Source organism: Leptidea sinapis, chromosome 2, assembly GCF_905404315.1.
Source record: "Leptidea sinapis chromosome 2, ilLepSina1.1, whole genome shotgun sequence".
In the NCBI taxonomy this organism is placed as follows: Eukaryota; Metazoa; Arthropoda; class Insecta; order Lepidoptera; family Pieridae; genus Leptidea; species Leptidea sinapis.
Window position 1 is genome coordinate 26940217 of NC_066266.1, and position 20003 is coordinate 26960219.

Sequence of the window (20003 nt, forward strand, 5' to 3'; positions counted from 1 at the left end):
TCAATTTTAGCTAACCATAGTTCGCTTACAATTTTTAACTATCTATCAGATTATTTTTATGTAAATTGATAAAAATATGGCGACACCTTCATTTAATATAAAGTTAATAAAGTTTTTTATAAGTACTACGTGCTTAGGCATGTGTGTACGCGGACGAAGTCGCGGGTATCAGCTAGTTAGATATATAATGAAGTTCTATACGTTCTATTTCACGTCGTAGAAATACATGGCACAAGGCAAATAACATAATAAGCTTCGACAGCTATATGTATACATTTCGGCGATTACTTCAGTTGCTTAAAATATTATTGGTCAATAGGCAGGAATGTATATATTTTTCAGTGCATGCTGCGTATGTTGAATTTAAAACCCCATTTGGACAGTGACATCAGTGGAGTAGCAGTGAGGTATTTATTTAAACCCTGACGAAAAAGTTGCTGTAAGTTTTGCGTTTGTGAGTCTGTCCCTGCCTTTGTCATTTTATTATTAAGGTCTGTTCAGACGGAATTTATTTTTTAGGTTTTTTTTTTTATCAAAACTCACACTCATATTATAAAGGCGAAAGTTTTTATGTTTGTGTGTATATTTGTTAATCCTCAACGCTCTAAATGGGTTTGGATCTAATAAGTTAAGGTAACCTATAACGATAGAAACAAACACTCAAATATAATATTTTTATTTACATAAATAAATTCGGTAATCTGGTTTATATTAAAATGTTGAGTTCCCTGAAATAAATTTAATTTATTAAAAAAATTGTTTTTTAGACTTAGACATCTTACCAGTGTATCTTTTTGGGCATAACATTATGTAGTGTAAGCGGACATAACATATATTTGTATGACAGCTATTGTAAGTTTATAAATAAGGTTTAATAATTGTACTTTTGTGTGTGCTTCAATTTGACTAAATATATAGACATTAGAAATAGATTTAAATACTTTTAATGTTAAAAAAGTTTTATCATTCCTTTTGAGCATGAATTTTTAAACACTAAAATCCTTAAGTGGTGAAATATGAATCAGCCTCGAGGAAATAATTCAAGCAAATGTCGTTTAACTTATTTGGTTTGTAAACTTTTCATATCTCTTTCAAGCTACCAACTGGCGCCAATTCTCTTTCACTATCTCGTGTACAGGAAATCTGAAAAAGTTTAGCATTTACAGATTTGTGGTGTAAAACAAGTTTCAATTATCACTAGGTCTGTAATACCTTGTAAATAGCACTAGTTTTTAATTGTTCACGTTTGTGTAAGCCATTCACATTCACCGGTAATGACTTTCTGTACACAAAATACAATGTTTCTAACATTATTCACTGGGCCTTTATAAAAAGAGCGACTCTATGGTTTTCAGTTCTGACTGTGTGCTGGTCGTGTCCTTTAATCCGTGTCTTACTCAAGCAGTTGATAAAGGGGTGTGAATACTTGTTAATAATTGTACCATATTTAATAAAAAAAAGTATTCAGTTTACTGAATTATTTAGGCTTTTTTCAAACCAATCTTATATAATTTTTATACTTTTGCAGCTATCATCGGTTTTATTTGTTTGTATTAGCTTTGTTAAATTGTTCCTAATATTTTTTATTATAAATAAAATAAACTTACCAGTAAAAAGTCACACAATATTTTTTTTGCGTCGTTAACATATTATTTGTGCACTTTTTTATGAGAACACTTAAGCTTGGTGATTGACACACGAAGAAAAGTGTGCTTACATTGTCTTTAAGCACACTTTTGCCGTTCCACTGTCAGACTGCAAATGATAAAACGTCATTGTCTATATATATAAAAGAGAAATACCACTGAAATCTCAGAAACTATTTATTTATTATTATGATACACTATTGATCTTACACTAAGCATTTATAACGATTCAAATTATAAACTGTTAAATAATATTATAAAAAATAAATAATATTATAAATAAGTAATAATAATTATTCATAACTTATAACTATAGGTCGAAGTGTAACATCTATTAAAGTGTATACAGCATTCACAAAACAAAAACAACAACACGTTAATAAAAACAAAATATTGAAAATTAAATAAAAAAAAAACTAGTTTACAGACATCAGTTTTTTTAGTTCACATATAAACTGGGACCATTTATGATATCGATAGTGCTATTATTAGCTTGCAGTTTGTTATATGATCGTTTCATTCTGTTGAGGGGCGAATTTAAACCTAGGTTCGTTCTACTGTGATAGATAGAAGGAGTTATGAATGGGTTGTCTAGGAATGATGTGAGGAACATATAGATTAATATTTGATAAAAAGTTTGACATCTATTATGTTTCTAAAATGTTTGAGCCTTGAATCATAGGCATCACGGTATGGACAACTCCGATCCTTAAAAGCCAAAATTCGAGTAAGGTTGCGCTGATACGTTCAAGTCTGTTTATGTGTATATGGCGCAAATCGCCACCTACCGTCAATTGTTTGCAACTATTGATATTTATGTTTTAGTTTATCGTTAAAATCAATATATTGTTATTGATATATCTGAAATATATAAGATTTAAATACAAATAGCTATTTGTAAACATAAAACTGTTATTTATTAAGGTCTAACTAATTTAATAGACTATAATATAATAACTAATTTTATAATAATAAAATGAACCAAACTATTATATAAATCATTTTAAGTTATATAAATTCACTAAAACATTTATTGAGCTGTATTTAGGAATTATTTTACAATACCTAATTTTATTTGTGTTTTAAAAGAAGTTGTATCTACTCTGTTTCATCTATTGTACGGAAACTATAAAAGCGGTTGTTTTATGTAAAGACGGTTCATATCTATACTAGCAGTTGTGCTTCAATAAACTGAGAAATTCTTAGTGTTATATTTCTTCATAATGGACCTTGATCAAGGAAACCCTGGCGTAACGCCGACATGTACCTTGTATTGGGGGTTCCATGTAACAGATATGTATTCTAATTTACTGAATGAGTGCGAATGAAAGCGTTATAAAGGATGATTATAGACTTTGGATTAACAAAATCTTTACACGTCCGCTTCAAAAATCCTAGCAGTTGCCATGACTTGGTAGCAATTTTATCGATATGTTCAACAAAGCTGTATGTGAAGGGAATAATTTTCTTTTATTTCTTTAAATTGTATTGATAAACATTTCTGTGCATTAAGGTTCATTTTGTTTATGAGGCACCATCTGTTTATAGAATCCAAATCGGACCGAAGAAGTGAAGCATCAGAATGCGATTTAATTGTTCGATATATTTTTAAGTCGTCAGCAAATACTAAGTACTATTTTTTATATAATCTGATATATCGTTTATAAAAGCAAGAAATAAAATAGGACCTACATGAGATCCCTGAGGAACGCCGGATGTTGGGGAAAAAGTTTCGGATGTAAACCCTAATGTTACAAGATGGGTCCTATTGCATAAATATGAATCGAGCCATTTTTGTAAATTTCCATTGATTGTCCTAATTTTTGTAATAAAATATTATGGCATACTTTGTCGAAAGCACTACTGAAATCTGTGTAGATTGTGTCAATTTGTAGCTTTTTGTCAACGTTTTAACGCCCATGTTTAAGAAGTTAGAGACGTGAAACTCGGCATCGTCCATCTTTTAGAAGTTAGAGACGTGAAACTCGGCATTTAGGTTATCAGCTTTAAATAATAAAAATCTACAAAAGTTATTTATGACAATCCCTCCTTAAAGGTGGTAAAATAAAGGGTTGACAGTTTAGATGGGAGAGTATTAACATTGTTATTATTCACTACCTTGTTATGTTTCCAAAAACTTAAACAACATTGCAGCAGAAAAACTGATTGACACAAGATTGACACCGAATTATGACAACCACTAAAATATTTTCCCAAGAACAAGAATTATACTTAAAGACTAGCTGACCCAGCAATCGTTGTATTGCCGATATTAAAATCGCGGTACAAAAGTAACAGCTGTTGATCGTAGATTGGTGAAAATTTGAAGTGGTATGTATTTAATGCTAACTCATAATCAAACAAATTAAAAAAAATGTAAAAAAAAATTAAAAAAAATTCGTGTGGACCACCCTTAACATTTAGGGGGATGAAAAATAGATGTTGTCCGATTCTCAGACCTACCCAATATGCACTCAAAATTTCATGAGAATCGGTCAAGCCGTTTCGGAGGAGTTTGGTCCCACGCACCGTGACACGACAATTTTATATATTAGATTATATTGAAGACAGCGCTCTAAAATTTTATGGGCTTACTTCTCAAAAGTGAGAGATGGGGGTTCTAGATGGGAGTGATTAACGAAATTCTCAAACCAGACAGTTAGAAGCGAATCGTGCGCACTACAACAATTTAGTCCAATGTCATACCCAGCGCAGCTTACAATGTCAGTATACGAATTACGAACTGTATGTCGAGCAAATGAATTTCACTCACAAACACACACAATGGTTAATGTGATTATTCTTCAAAGCACCACATGAATACTTAATGTTTATCACCAGTATGTGTAATTTGATACCTCTTCAAAGTATATTATGATCGTTCAAAATTCTTTCCACAACTATTACATCAATACGGTTTCTCATGGGCATTATTTTTTTATGCCTCCCAAAGTACGAGATTCACTAAAACTTACTACAAACATTGTATAAGTAATGTTGTTCAACGGTATGTTTGAGTTTATGCCTGTTCATATTATATATGCATTGTATCTCTTACGACAAACATCGCACGAAACTGGTTTATCACCGGTATGTATTCTTTTATGCGTGTTCAAATTACTAGATTTATTGAAACTTTTACCACATACATTGCATGGATAATGTTTATCGCTTTTGTGTATTATTATATGTCTCTTCGTATCACCATATCCAATGAAACTCTTACCAAAAACATCGCACAAAAATGGTTTATCACCGGTATGTATTCTTTTATGCGTGCTCAAATTGATAGATCTATTGAATCTCTTACCACACACATTGCATGCATAAGGTTTATCACCGGAGTGTATTCTTTTATGCGTGTTCAAATTGGTAGATCTATTGAATCTCTTACCACAGACATTGCATGAAAAAGGTTTTTCACCAGTGTGTATCTTTATGTTTCACTTTCAATGTCACAAACGTCACATAAATATGGTTTATCAACAGTGTGTTGCCTTTTACGTTTTAAGTCTCTGGATTGATTAGAGGTTCTTTCGCTAACATTACTCGAGTGAGACAATCCATCTGCATCTATTTTATTATGCTCCTCCGAACTATGAGAATTCTTTCTATTCGGTATTGTTTTCTGAGTTTTTTCAAATCAATATTTTGTTTGGACGTAGTAGCACTCTTATTATCTGGATGGATCAGTTCTGTGTACATTTTATCGTAAGCCTCGTTACTAACTTCCAGTCGATTAACTGAAAATTATAAAATTAGTTAAAATTGCATAAAAAAACATTGTCTACTTCTCACGTACGGCATATAAATTTCTTTAGCGGGGATACTTTAAAATTTCTTTGCAAATTGAATTATTGACATTAGCTTTACTTTACGCGTGTGATTAACGGCTGAAAGGTTAACGGACGATTCTATAAATATATTCAAATGTTTTATTTAAAAAAATCTCTGTCGTAAATCCTACTACGCCGCAGCTGAATATGTGATCAGACAGCCTGGGACTAGATGATTATTTTATAGCAATAGCAATGACAGTATAATATTGTATATATCATTAAAAAGAGCGGAAAAAAGGAATACTGGGAGAGTTTCTTGTGCCATTTCTTCTCTCTCAGAGCGCCATTTGTTTCCGAAGCGGTAGTAGTGTCTAGTATATTAGAAATGACATCAAAAATAATTCTAAAGGAATCAATTTTGAGAAAATAAATGCCTTTTAAAGATAATGTGAGTGGAACACTTGTACCTATTATTTTAATTAGATTTTAATATGAAATACAGTTGGGATGATTCGCACACAATAAATAGTACGTAATAAGTGATGTACGATGTAACTGTGCATTTACATATTAGTTTAAGTGTTGTTCTGATAAGTAATGTATAACTAGGGTGCTGGTGGCATGTGAGCGACAACGACGGATCATCCACTCATGCGTAGCACCGTTGTTACCAAACCTAATTCTCTGTTCTCACTCAAAACGACCGCGACAGCTTCTCGTTGTTATTTATGGACAAATGTATAATTTGGATTATCTACCTATATTGTAGAAAATGTAATGCTGCTTAGGCACTGAAGCATACATCATATATATATAAATTACGTGACACGTTGTTTGTCCGCGATGGACTCCTAAACTAATGTACGAATTTAAATGGGGATTACTTCATGGAGTGCAGTTTGGTCCAACTTGAGAGATAGGATAGTTTTAATTCGATTTGGGACCCATAATATTTTTTTCCAGTATTTGTTTTGAACTGACATATTTTCTGTGAGATAATTTATTGACGCACGATTTGACAGTTCCGCTGTAAAACAATTTCATTATTACAACAGGGAGCATATTTTACGAAATAATTCTTGATGTTATAAAATATTATTGACAAATTATTAATATAATAAATAAAGTATTTGTAATTTTATATTCCTGTAAAATGTTTTTGTAATACAGGCGATATCTGTTAAAAACCGTGTTACTACTCTTATTAGTGGCTGGCCATCATTAAAATAACCACTTTGGATGAACGTAGAGAACTTCTGGATGTTCTGTTTACTCATAAGCTACTGAACGGCTTTATCGACTGAATTGACCTGAAGTAGATGGTTCCGAAAGGTTCCTCGGCGGTTACCCGTCAAACGTGGTGGAGGTAGCTTTACCGACACGGGGGCTATGGGGGAGGGCAGCTCACTGGGTATCAGTGCCCCTCCATTGGTGTCGGAGTCGTAGTGGCTTGGCGCAAATGGGATGTAGATCTTGATAACCGAAAGGTTGGTAAGTCCATGGGAAGGGAAATGCCCTGAATTGCTAAATAAATTTAGTCTAAGAGTACCAGTAAGAATTCCACGTAAGCCTATGACTCCACTTTGTCCTCCACTTCGTCGAACGATCTAGGTACCATTTCCCAGGCCCACGGTTATGTAAAAATTTAAATTCTTATAGTGTAGCTGATATTGACATATTTGCTGATTCCTTAGCCAAATTCCGCAAGACCACTTGTAGCGACATTGGTAATAGAACTATGTAACCCACTCATTTAATAATTTAACGGCCGTTGCCAATATACTATCTACAGATAGAGATAAATTACTACCTTCTACTGTCAGTAATAAGTTGTCAATAATCTGAAGCTGTCCCAATATACCCTCCCATGTAAGAATAACTTATCGCCTCATATTGAGACGCGTGAATTGCAATTTCCATACAAACTTCTATCGCTGGTAACCTATACGTCGTCCCATTAGCAGAAAGCGTGTACGGATAAGGTGAGTTATCGTCGATAAGTATATTGTGACTGAAAAGTCAACCATAGTTACGATTTTTATCTCAAGTACGCCACAAGCGGAGATAGACTATTGGGAACGGCCGTTAGTGAATGTTACCACTGATAAATGTTTAAAAATTGACATAAAAATTAATAATAATAATATCTGAAAATTTATTGAACTAGGCGTTACTTTGCGGGAATCCATAATTATACAAATGATTTAAGTTTTCTTTAGTGTTAATTCCGCTAATATTTGTTTTGGCGAGACAATACGTTCTCAGGATGTCTCGTGTAGAGGCGAAACACGTTTGGCGAATTGTTTTAAAAACAAATATTGGCGGAATTAACACTAAAGAAAACTTAAATCATTTGTAATAATAATATCGACATTCGACAGTCGAAGCCCGGTGACATTTTGTAAATTGTATTAAATTACCGACGAATAACTGGAGAAAGGATAAGGGCAGTACGATAGACATAGGAATATACTTTCACTCTTAACATTGTAAAAAAACGTTTGATGATGATGAAAATAAAGCAGAAGAATGAGATGAAATCTTCAGTATCTATCCAATTGAGGACCCATATAGCTTAATGGTTAGTGACCCTGACTACTAAGCTAGAGGCCCCGGGTTCCAATACCGGTAGGTGCAATCATTTATATGATGAATATAGATGTTTTTTCCGAGTCATGGATGTTTATATATGTATTTATGTATGTTTAAGTAAGTGTATTGTATTATATAAATCGTTATCTTCTACACCCATAGTACAGGCTATTCCTAGTTTGGGGCAAGATAATTTGTGTAAAAGTTGTCAATATTATTATAATTTTAGTATAGATATAACTGATTGCTCACATAGCTAGGTTATAAAGTCAGATAATTAATAAAAAATTGACTGATATGTATGTTAGTGGGCTACTAAATGAAAAATCTGTCACTAAATAGTTTTTTGGAATGGTGATCACCTCACGAGATAGACCGACGATCTGGTCAAGAACGCCAAAATATTTAAAATGAGGGCAGCTCAGGACCGACCATATGTTCAATAATTACAGTTATTATAAATTAAATATAAATCGAGGGCATGACTCCTTTCCTCTAAGTCTCGTAGTTTCCGACTTGGCCACTTTTCTAAAAAAAAACACATTTATTTTTTTCTCATAATTAGACAATTATATTGTTAGTATATTCAATTCTACAATATTTATGTTAGTGCAGTAAAGAATATTTCATTTTCCAACTTTCAAGAGACATAACTTAAATAAGGCAGTGTCACAGTTTGAACCTATAACAGTAGAATAACTTTATTGGTTGATTTTAAAACATATACATTACCAGCTATCTCTTGTTCATCTTCAGTCTCATCACACTCCCGCTTAACAGTCACTTCAACTTCGAATTTGATGTTATCCTGGTTTTCTGAAATTTATGTGTAAATTTAATTAAGCAAAATATCATCATCATCACCATCATCAGCCGGAAGACGTCCACTGCTGGACAAAGGCCTCCCCCAAAGATATCCACGACAATCGGTCGTGCGCTGCTCTCATGCAACTTATTCCGGCGGTCTTGACTAGATCGTCGGTCTACCTTGTACCGGCCTACCAACACTGCGTCTTCCGGTACGTGGTCGCCATTCGAGGACTTTACTGCCCCAACGGCCATCTGTCCGTAGAACTATGTGCCAAGCAAAAAATGTTTTCCCAAAATTATTTTTTTAATAAAATCCCTTTATTCTTTAGGAATAACATTATTTATGAATCTATACATATTATAACAAAATTAGTCCATGCAGCGTCTGCATGTCCATTAAATATTTTTCAATAAAACAAACACTGCTTACATAATGTAAGCAAGGCCACAGAAGTTTTAGAATTTTGTACGCAACGCAATTAAGACATGGTTAAACCGATTATAATGGGATGTTCATTGGTGTAATTTGACGAGTACGCCCCGTAACACACAGTGCATGTTTAATAAATCAATCGGTACTAATAAAAGCTATTTTATTGAAATAAAACGCTGATGTTCACGCTGCCAAAGTATCAGGCATAGAATCTCTTCAATATCACTTTATTCATTCAGGTCAAAGAAATTACACTCACGAATTTCATAACTTTTTATTTTTACCATTTACCACCACTTCGGAAAAGGTTGAGCTAAAACTCTTCGCGATCCGATCTCTCTAAGCTTCAACGCCGTTGATTACCCAGCGATAATGGCGCGCGAATTTTATGCGCGCGAAAGTGTATGAATGAATGTGAAGAATGCTTAGGGCTATCGCAGATGACACACTTTTTGTGCTATCAAGTTTGCGGCACACAAAATGTCTTTGGCAGATGTTACACAGACTCAACGCACACGACTTACACTTTCGGTCATTTTGGCGGCAGTACTGTAGGGATGTACACGCAATGGATGTACAGAGATTGCAGTGTATTATTTCGTACTTGAGATATAAAAAGAAGAAGAAATAGAGAATTTTGGGTTCATACTATTTTTTCAGAACGATTATAAAAGGGACTGTTTCATATTAAACATTCAGTTCTAAAACTATATCAAAATAAATTTGCACACTTCATCCCACAATTTTCATTATAAATAAATATGTGTAATGAAACTCTGCCAAAGATGTATCATACAGTGCTGGTCTGTTTTCTATTTCTTGTATCAACATCGATGTCTAGCGCCATGATACACGTCAATCACTAGCAAGTGCGGAATACAGACTAAAGTGAGCCTCCTCTGTGTTAGCGCGTGTTGACGCGAACGTTATGTTTTTGGCGCACTTTTTTAATTTTTTCAGATATACGAGGATATTTTGTGTGTCAGACTTTTTGCGTGTCGTTTGCGGTACTGCATATAATTCTATATGTTTTATTATCACAGACTAAAAAGTGCGTCACGGATAGTCTGTCGTCTGCGATAGGCCTTATAGTTAGGTAAGTAGTTTAAATGTATAATGAATGTTTAAAAATCAACTAAAAAAACATTATCTGTCCTCTATTTGATAGTATCTGTATGTATTGTATCCATCAACATAATTCAACAATTCGGAAATGTTAATTATTGTTTCTACTTTTTACTTACGTATTATTTTACTTATTATTTTACTTACGTATTATATATATATATCTTAGTATAGTATATATTGTGTGTGTATTTTTTTGACACTTTTCTTACCCTTTTAATGTACTGTCTTTCTCTTTTATTGTATTACAAATGGTTGCCTGGAAGAGATCACTATACTGGGTGGCCGAGAAGTTGACATCCAAAGCTAAAATTTGAATTTGGCTCATTTTATTGGCCAATGTTTTGGGAAATTATTAAAAATAGTTAGAAGCCATAGGCTTCCCATTTTATTTTATTTTTGATACCTTGAACATTTCCTTGAATTTAGCTGGAGCAGTTATCTTGAACTTACGACTCAATTATAAACTATTTTCGCATTGTCTAAGCTATACATGTGTTTACTGCAACTGTAGTTAATAATTATCAACAATAAAATTAACTAAAAGTGTTCAAAAAAATTAGAAAAAAGTCCCAAAACCACAATTAGGTGAAAAAAGCGGATAATAGGGGAAAATAAATTATTATCTCCTAAACTACGCAAAATCGTAGAACATACATAGGGATGATTCGGATACTCATCACCATGAGGATTTCAAATTTTAGCTTCTCACGTCAACTTCTCAGCCAGCCTGTATAGCGATAAGGCTGCCATTTGCACCATATGATGTAATTATGCATTTTAGTAGTTAAGTTATATTTTGTTAATGTGGTGACAAAAAAGTGTAATAAATGATAAATATATTCTTATTATTGTTACCTGGTATTTCTTTCTCCATTACATCTATCTCTTCTTCACACTCTTCTTTAATATACATACCATACTGTATGTTGTCTTCATTCAGATGTTGGGCCACATCGTTATGATTCTCTCGATCGGAGGATGCTGTTAATTTGACAACAATCTTAATCATCTGATCTGATCATGATGTCACTTTGTCATCATTTCACACTCATTTGAAAATTTATGCCTCATGCCTGAGAACAATGAGCGCAAGAAACTTAGCAGGCTTATTCTTTTATTAATAAAAATATCCGGACGACCGAGCGGATAGGAGATCTGGATTCGAACCGGGGTCTTCTGATTTCCGGATGACCCAATGTCATTATATATTCCATCTATAATATATTGCCATTAATGTCTTAAAAATCTGAAGCATGTAGGAAACATGAAACATATTACGCTTCAGTATATAAAAAAGGTGCTTCCTACTACATAATTTAATTATCTACTAATTTAACTATTATACATTCAAATGTTGCTTACAATTTGGTATTACCATAATTACATGACACACTGTATAAAAATTCATTTATTACAACTGAAAGAAAGACGATATGTTGGAGACATTACTTATATCCTAAATGTAGCAAGCGGTAAACTGTGCAGAACTGCTAGAGCATATTGGATTACAAACCAATGTCAGCTCTCAAAGGCGACGCGACATCCCAAAATACAATCTGCAAAATGTGAAGTGTAGACAGAACAGTTTTCTTATTAGAGCATGCAAACTTTAATAATGGATACAACGTTGACCTATTCAAGACAACACCAACTTGAATTTAGATGTCAGGTGAATAAATGCTTTCAATTTATACAAAGTAAATGTAGTTTATATAATAAATTAAGTGAAAGTGACTATACACAATAAAGAGTTATTACAATAATGAAAACTTGTAAATAGCTTTCTGTTTTATATGAGACTAGCTAACCCAGCAAACATTGTATTGCCATCATAGTATCATCATCAACTGTACTTAATCTATGAACTATAGGTAGCTAAAATTAAGTTTGTTTTTTTAACTCCTGAGAAAGTTAGACTATTCTATTCTTTCAATTTGATTTCTGAATGACGGGGGACACATCAAAGGATAAACAAAATTGTTGTTTTTATTCAATTCCGAACACTTTCATATTAATTCACTTATTAAACCTTCCCTGGACTTCCACAAATAATTCAAGACCAAAATTAGCCAAATCGGTCAGCCTTTCTCGAGTTTTAGCGAGACTAACGAACAGCAATTCATTTTTATATATATAGATTAATTTGTAATAAAATAATAAAAAATTAATCAATATCATCACTCTCCTATTTTTAGACTCAGTGAAGCTACTAACAACCAGCTAAACTGGATTGATTTATATAATACTAGTTTACTATCTGTGGCCAGACACACTAAAACCATGTATGTTTATAATTAGAAAGTAAGATGTGTTTATTAGTTTAGTTAAATAGTATTATTAGTTAGTTAAGTATATATTGTATTACTTTCATAGTTTTAATTTTGTAAAAAGGGTTCACCTGTATATGATAAACTAGCTGACCCCGCAAACGTTGTTTTGCCATATAAAGTATAATTCACGCGATAGTTTTATAAGTAATAAAATATTGCCTATATTATAGCCTGAACATCATTTTGTTCTATTGTCAATAGTTTTGCAGCGCACGCAAAAATAGGTTTTCGATTTTACACCTTGTGTTACAAAATAACAATGTTATTACGGATCCCTAATTTTGAAAAAAATAAAATAAACAAAGCCTTATAGCCTTCCTCGATAAATGGACTACCCAACACTGAAAGAATCATTCAAATCGGACCAGTAGTACCAGAGATTAGCGCGTTCAAACAAACACTGCAGCTTTATAATAGTTTAGTATAGATAAAGAAATTAATACTCACCACTATTGCTTGTCATTCCTAATGGTGCTAGTTCTTCAGTATCAATTTCTTGTCTTATATCCATTGATTGACTGTCACTAACAGATGACCAGGGCTGTGACGGAGCGGTATGTTTTATTCTGCGTGGTTGGCATTTAAATTTCAAGGGTAAACAATCTTGTTTCATTCTAATTTTGCCAACTGAACCCATTATAGTGTATTGAATGAAATTTTCCATATCATTAGGCAGCTGAAATATAACACAAGTTTTATAATTTACAAGTAGGAAATTACCTACATAAGCTTCATTTAGTCTAAAACAACAATTTTGTTTAGGTCTTACTTATCGCTTGTGGTTGTTAAATAAGCAGAGAATAAAATTTATGGTCGTTTTCTAGAAAACTTCCATCATTCTACTTACATCAAAGTGGTCTTCACAAAAGTAAATAGGAGATTTAGAAGAGGTCAAATTTAGGTCTCGGCGTGCTAACTTTAACCACTGCTTTAGACGTTTTAGACATTTAGGAACATGTATGAACAATTTATTAGGATATTTAATGGTCGTACTTGTACACATTGGCACAGCACACGTCCTGTACGATGTCATTTTCACAAATTTTTTGGAAACAAACTGAAATATAGTTTTACTCCGAATCCGTATTACCATAAATGTATTTGCTATTTTGTTTGTGATTTTGTGTTTTTTTTTAATTTATATTGTTTGTTACAATATGGCATTGACGTATGGATTTTTAATTAATAGAGTATATATTCTCGGTAAGCCGGGTCCGTTGTGCCAATATTTTAATAAACCACTTTAGCAAAACATGTTAGACAAACAGACCGTCTGCTAAACCTGTTTTTGTTTCAATTCAAAAATGAGTTCCGGTAAAGAAAACGTGGCTGCTGTTCTAGCAATAGCAGATAAATTTGTTTCAATAGAAGAAAAAGGTCTCATCTCATTTGTTCAATATTTAAGAATTAAAAATTATTGATGATAGGTTCGATATGAAAAACATTTTTCGTTGTTCAAAAAGTGATTCTTAAGAGAGATCACCTTGTCTAATCAATAGTTTTAAGAAATTTATCAACATAAAAGCTCCTATTCATCGATCCATTAGTTATCCTCTTTTCAGTACTAGCTTTGAAGCATTAATGTTGCTTCCAGAAATTAATTTTAACTCAGATTTAAATAAGCACGATATTAGTACAAATTTTTCGTTTAATCTTCTTAAAAATACTGTTTGGGTTGATTACCATCATATTTACACAGACACGTCTAAACATTCCTCCTCGGATCCCGTTGGTGTAGGTGTCTATCACGCTCAATTTAAAATATCACAGAAAATTAAACTACCTCCGGAAACATCGGTGTTTACTGGGAAATGTTATGTGTTATATCAAAAGGCAGGAAATATTTTAACCTTCAGCCACTTATTTCATTTAAACCATGGTTTTTCCGTGCCAAATGCAATAAGTTAGTATGTTCTTCTATCATAAGAATGCGTTTGGGTCATGTTTGCACTCCTGTTCATCTTAATAGATTAGGCATTGTATCTACTGACATGTGTGAATGTGAATCCGATAAATGTGATCTAGATCACATTTTCTTTTCATGTTCTCTATACGACCGCTCCTCATTCCTGAATGATCTAATATCTCTTAATGTTCCTTTTCCTACCTGTATATCCTGTCTAATTATGTATCCATGTAAATTTTATAAAATATTGTCATCTTTCATTCTTCAGAATCATATTAAAGTTTAAATATTTGTAATGTTGTGTAAGTAGCAAGTATATATGTATATTTATGAAATTTTTAATATCCGTTTCAATCCTCTTTCTACTTATCTGACCCTTTCTCGTGTTCCGTATCCTTTTTTAACTTAGTTTCCCAATCTTTTGGCAAAAAGTAAACGCTATTGCCAAAAGAACAAAAAAAAAAATTTGCTAGCTATCTTATTTGTGTTAAATGTATATATCTCAAAGCAATAATATAAAACCAGACAGCGCGCATTTAATTGAACATTTTCTAAGTATTTCATCAAATACACCTAGGAGTGCGATAGACTCGTTAGAGTGATACTGTTCTGTAGCGATAGAAAGATGCAAAATGTGGCGATCTACGTCAATTCAAATCCATTGGACAAAGAGGATGTAAATACTACGTAATTAATAAGAGGTGAGACTGCTTAAGAAAACAATAAAATTTAGTTTAGTATGAACTTAGACTATGGATCCTACGAAAATACTAATTCATACAAATAAACTTACCAAAGTACTGTCGACTTCTACTTCCATAGCAATTTTTTGTAATGGTAAAAGTATGTGATCATCTGCTATAGATGAATCATCAATCTGAAAAACATTGTTGTTAATTTAAATTCGTAATATATTACAATTATTTACAAAGTATTTATAAGAATAAGACTTATTGAACAAGCTGATAGGAAAACCAATATATATATATATATATATATATATATAAAAAGAAATGCTGACTGACTGATCTATAAGCACTCAGATCAAACTACTGGATGGATCGGGCTGAAATTTGGCATACGGATCTTTATTATGACATAAGTAGACATCAATAGAATTTTTGAAGATTCAATTCCTGAAGGAGTAAAAGAGGGGCTTGAAATTGGTGTTGTCCATGCAGACGATGTCACGGGAATGAGCTAGTAATAATTATATACCGAATTAACGCTTTACTTCCACAACCTTGCCCAAAGTTTGACATGTAGTACTTGGTAGAACTAAAGTTGAATTTTTAATAACTGAAAATAAAGTCAAGAACGAATAATAAGTGCATAAATTAAATAGATCTATTTCTACTGACAGCAAAAAAGGAGAGAGGGAATAATATGAGCCTCCTATTTCACACTTAACTATTTATTTCAAATTTCCTACTACACTAAAACGTATCAACCCCAACTATAATCATTATCATCACCATGATCAACCCATTACCAGCCCACTGCTAAGCACGAGTCATAAGGATTAAGGATTGGCAGACTAACCAACTATAATGTAGAAAACAAATTGTTATTGTATTTTTACCTTACCTGGATAAGAAATGTAGGTATCGAATGTGGTTTTAAAAAGGTTCTTATCTTGAAATTTGAAAGCAACTGGATTCAAAATGTCTAGAGTATATTCGGGAGTTTTGATATGGATGCCAATTAACTCGCCCCGTACACTCAATCCATGTGTTTTTCAAAAATGGTCTTTTGGAAATCTACAAAAAAAAATATCGTGATATTGGTCATATTTAAAATACAATATTACAATAGCATACAAATAAATACTACTAGTAGAAAGGCGCTTCTGTTGCGATTCCCAGGGACATACAGTATTGAATCCTGCATGTATTTTAAATTATTTTGATATGTAATAGCATTATTTTTTTCTAATATAAAAACCGGCCAAGTGAGAGTCAGACTCGGGCACCAAGGGTATCATATTACAGAAGAAGGAAAAAGGTAAGTAATACTGTTATCAACGAACTGAAAAACTAAGTTATGAAAGTGTTGCTTTTATTTTGTAAAATATACATACTAGGTACTTACCGTACGGTAAAATAATTTAGGGGGGAATGATGTTTAATTGATGTTTCGCATGATAAATCTAAAACTTTTATGCATAAAAACAAAACGTTTATAAATGTACAGGTAAAGTCCTTTCATATGATACCCCAATTGGTACAGTATATAATATAATATATCTTAATTTAAAACTACTAATTTATTTTAAATTTTAACGACAAATTTACCGTTTTCGTTTTTCTTTTTTTCCTGTTTATTTGTGCTATAAGACCTATCTACCTGTCAAATTTCATGCCAACAGGAAGTACCAAACACCGAACAGACAGACATAGGAGTGAACCTATAATGGTTCCTTTGGTCCTTTTAAGGTATGGAATCCTAAAAAAGAAAAATACTGGCTTGCGGACAGAAATAGTTTGATGTTTTTTTTTTAATAATGAAGCAATTACTGAAAATTGGGAAATGGGAAAAATTATTGATTGCTGGCATCTCCCAATAAGTTATTATTCCACTCTTGCATCCCGGGCCCCTTTATAAATTAAAAAAAATAATATTACGCGACTTTGCAAACGGTACGAAATAACATAGAGGATCATCTGACAAATTATGCCTAGCACTTTGGCCGGTTAGCATCAAAAAAAAATTTGATGTATTAAAAATAAGAAATTTAACTTTAATAAACATTAATTTGTATGTATATTAATGACACTTAATAATCTTGACACGACTTGAGTATTTAAAACTTTGATTTACTTTCTGAATTAGTTAAAAAAACAACTTACTGATGAAAGGTTATGTTTGGTTCATGTCGTTCACTACGGCTTTTACAGCCAATTATGCAACAATTCACCATCACTGCACGCTAAAATATTACCTTTTGGAATATAGAGACAGTCACCAAGTAGCACGAATAATGTTTTTATCATTAAACTCTCATGACACTGTAGCTGTACCTACAACCAATAATATCAAATCAAAAATACAAATGTCTAATATCCAACTTGTAACGTAGCATTATAGATCGTAGAAATAGTAATCGTGCATAATAACTGTAATAAGCGTATGCCGAAAGATTCGTTCTGACAAGAACATTTTATTTTATATAACGTAATATTTGCTCTGATGAGAACATTTTATTTTGTATAACGTAATATTAGCTCTGATAAGAACCATTTCATAATGCTGTACATCAACTCATAGAATCATACAGATCACCAGTAGTCATCTCACTTTCAAGCATCGTACTTTCTTTCGACGACCGCAGATATACTCACGTGATCAGTCATATGCTCCGCGTTACACAACCGCACAGCAAGGCCGAGCGTCCTCGAATGACGCGTCGGGACTCGGGCGTCGATCGCTATTCATGCAATTTTAATCAATGAGCAATAGCGTAGGTGCGGAATGCTCATTGACATCGTACGATCGAGGTTCGACGCGAGTTTACACAAACTGCGATAGCATTAGTTTTAGAGCGAGATAGAACACATAATATTATTCTCAATTCTTATTGAATGAAACGTTTTACTATTGGTTAAAATGTAAGCTTTAGTATTGGTGTGTATTTTCTGATCTTGTAAATATTTTTAAGTAACAATTGTGATTGGGTAACTAGTTTAGTCTAGGATTTTGTATATATATCGTGTAACTTTTTAATAAATATATATCTTCCATATATCTTCCACATATTCCTCACAGTCAATCAATTGTTTTATTTAATTGCCAAACGTTCATCTCTAAAACACCACAAAGTTGCTTGCAGTAAGTGGCAAACGACAAAAACGATTCGCAAATAGAGACAAAAAACTTATAGCTTGTCCTGCTCCTAAATAGACATTTTGACATAAGATCTTCTCACTATCATAATTATTTTTATTTTAGTGGCAAATCTATACCTTTATTAGTCTGTCTGTATACTGTACCATGATATAAACATGTATCTTGGAGCATGCGCTGTCAAGCGTGTGTCAAGCTTTCAGCTAACGTAGGTCTCGGGTCCACGGTACAGTAAAAGTGTTCTGTGGTCCACAGGCTCTTGCTCTTTTATTATTACGTACGATTTACGTTACACTAATTATGTTGTATGGTCAAACTTATTTGGAACTACTATCAACTTCTCTAATTATTACTTTACTATCAACCCTAGGTAAGTGATACCATTTTTAAAATAAAATAAACATAATAACATCTCTACGAAAGGGTTACTCCTGAATGGTGCTTGTCTACCCGTCAGCTGAGTGCATTTAAAAACCTGTTAACTGGTCCTTTCTTAAATTTTGTATTTTTTTTTATATTATTGGGAATTCCAAGAGATTCCTTTATGTACCTAGTCTGCTCAGAGCTCACAAGTATCACCTGTACAATTATTACATATGTGAAGAATGGATTAAAACATTTCATACCATACTTAATTAATATACCAACACTTTTTTAATTGGAATTTGGAACACTTATATGTATGAAAATGTTTTGACATTATAAGTTCACAATATGATTGCTTTTTTGCTTCAAATATATTTATTTTGAAAAAATTAATGTCAAAATTGTTTGATTTGTATAAATTAGAAACTTGAACTATTTAATTATTAATTAATTAATCCCAACTGTCTTTGGCAAGATATCCCAAGATGAACTATATGACTACTTTGGGAATCCCCAATTTAAAGCTGAATGCATAAATAAGAAATTGATTCCCCAGAAAAGTGTACTTTCTGTTGAATAAATGAACAACTATGTGGTACTGTAATTCCAGTTTCTTTATAAGGTACAGGACCTTTATAGGAGCCATATTTAATAAGATTATTCATATAATATGACTATTTTAAATAGATTATTGAAGATCAAGATGGATAGTGAACAGTTTATTAAAGTTGAGATAAAAGTGGAAACTGATGAAATAGACAACAGAATACCAGGTAAGTTGAGATTTTCTTATTTATTATAATAATGTGTATTAAGTACCCAGCCATCATCAGATAACCCTCCCAAAAAAACAAAATTTTCACACTTTAATGATGCTTGTGAGCATCTACATCAGTTACTGGCAAATACTGAATTCACTAAATACATGTTGTAAATCCTATTACTCCACTGCTAAATATCTAAATGATCGGACAGCCTGGGACTATATTGTCATTATTTTATAGCGATAGAAATGACTGTACAAAATTGTATATTTTTATTGAAAAGAGCGCACAAAAAGAATGCTGGGAGAGTTTCTTGCGCCGATTCTTCTCTCTCAGAGCTCCACATGTTTCCAAAGTGGTAGTAGTATCTTGTAGTTATTAGAAATGACATCAAAAAGACTTCTAA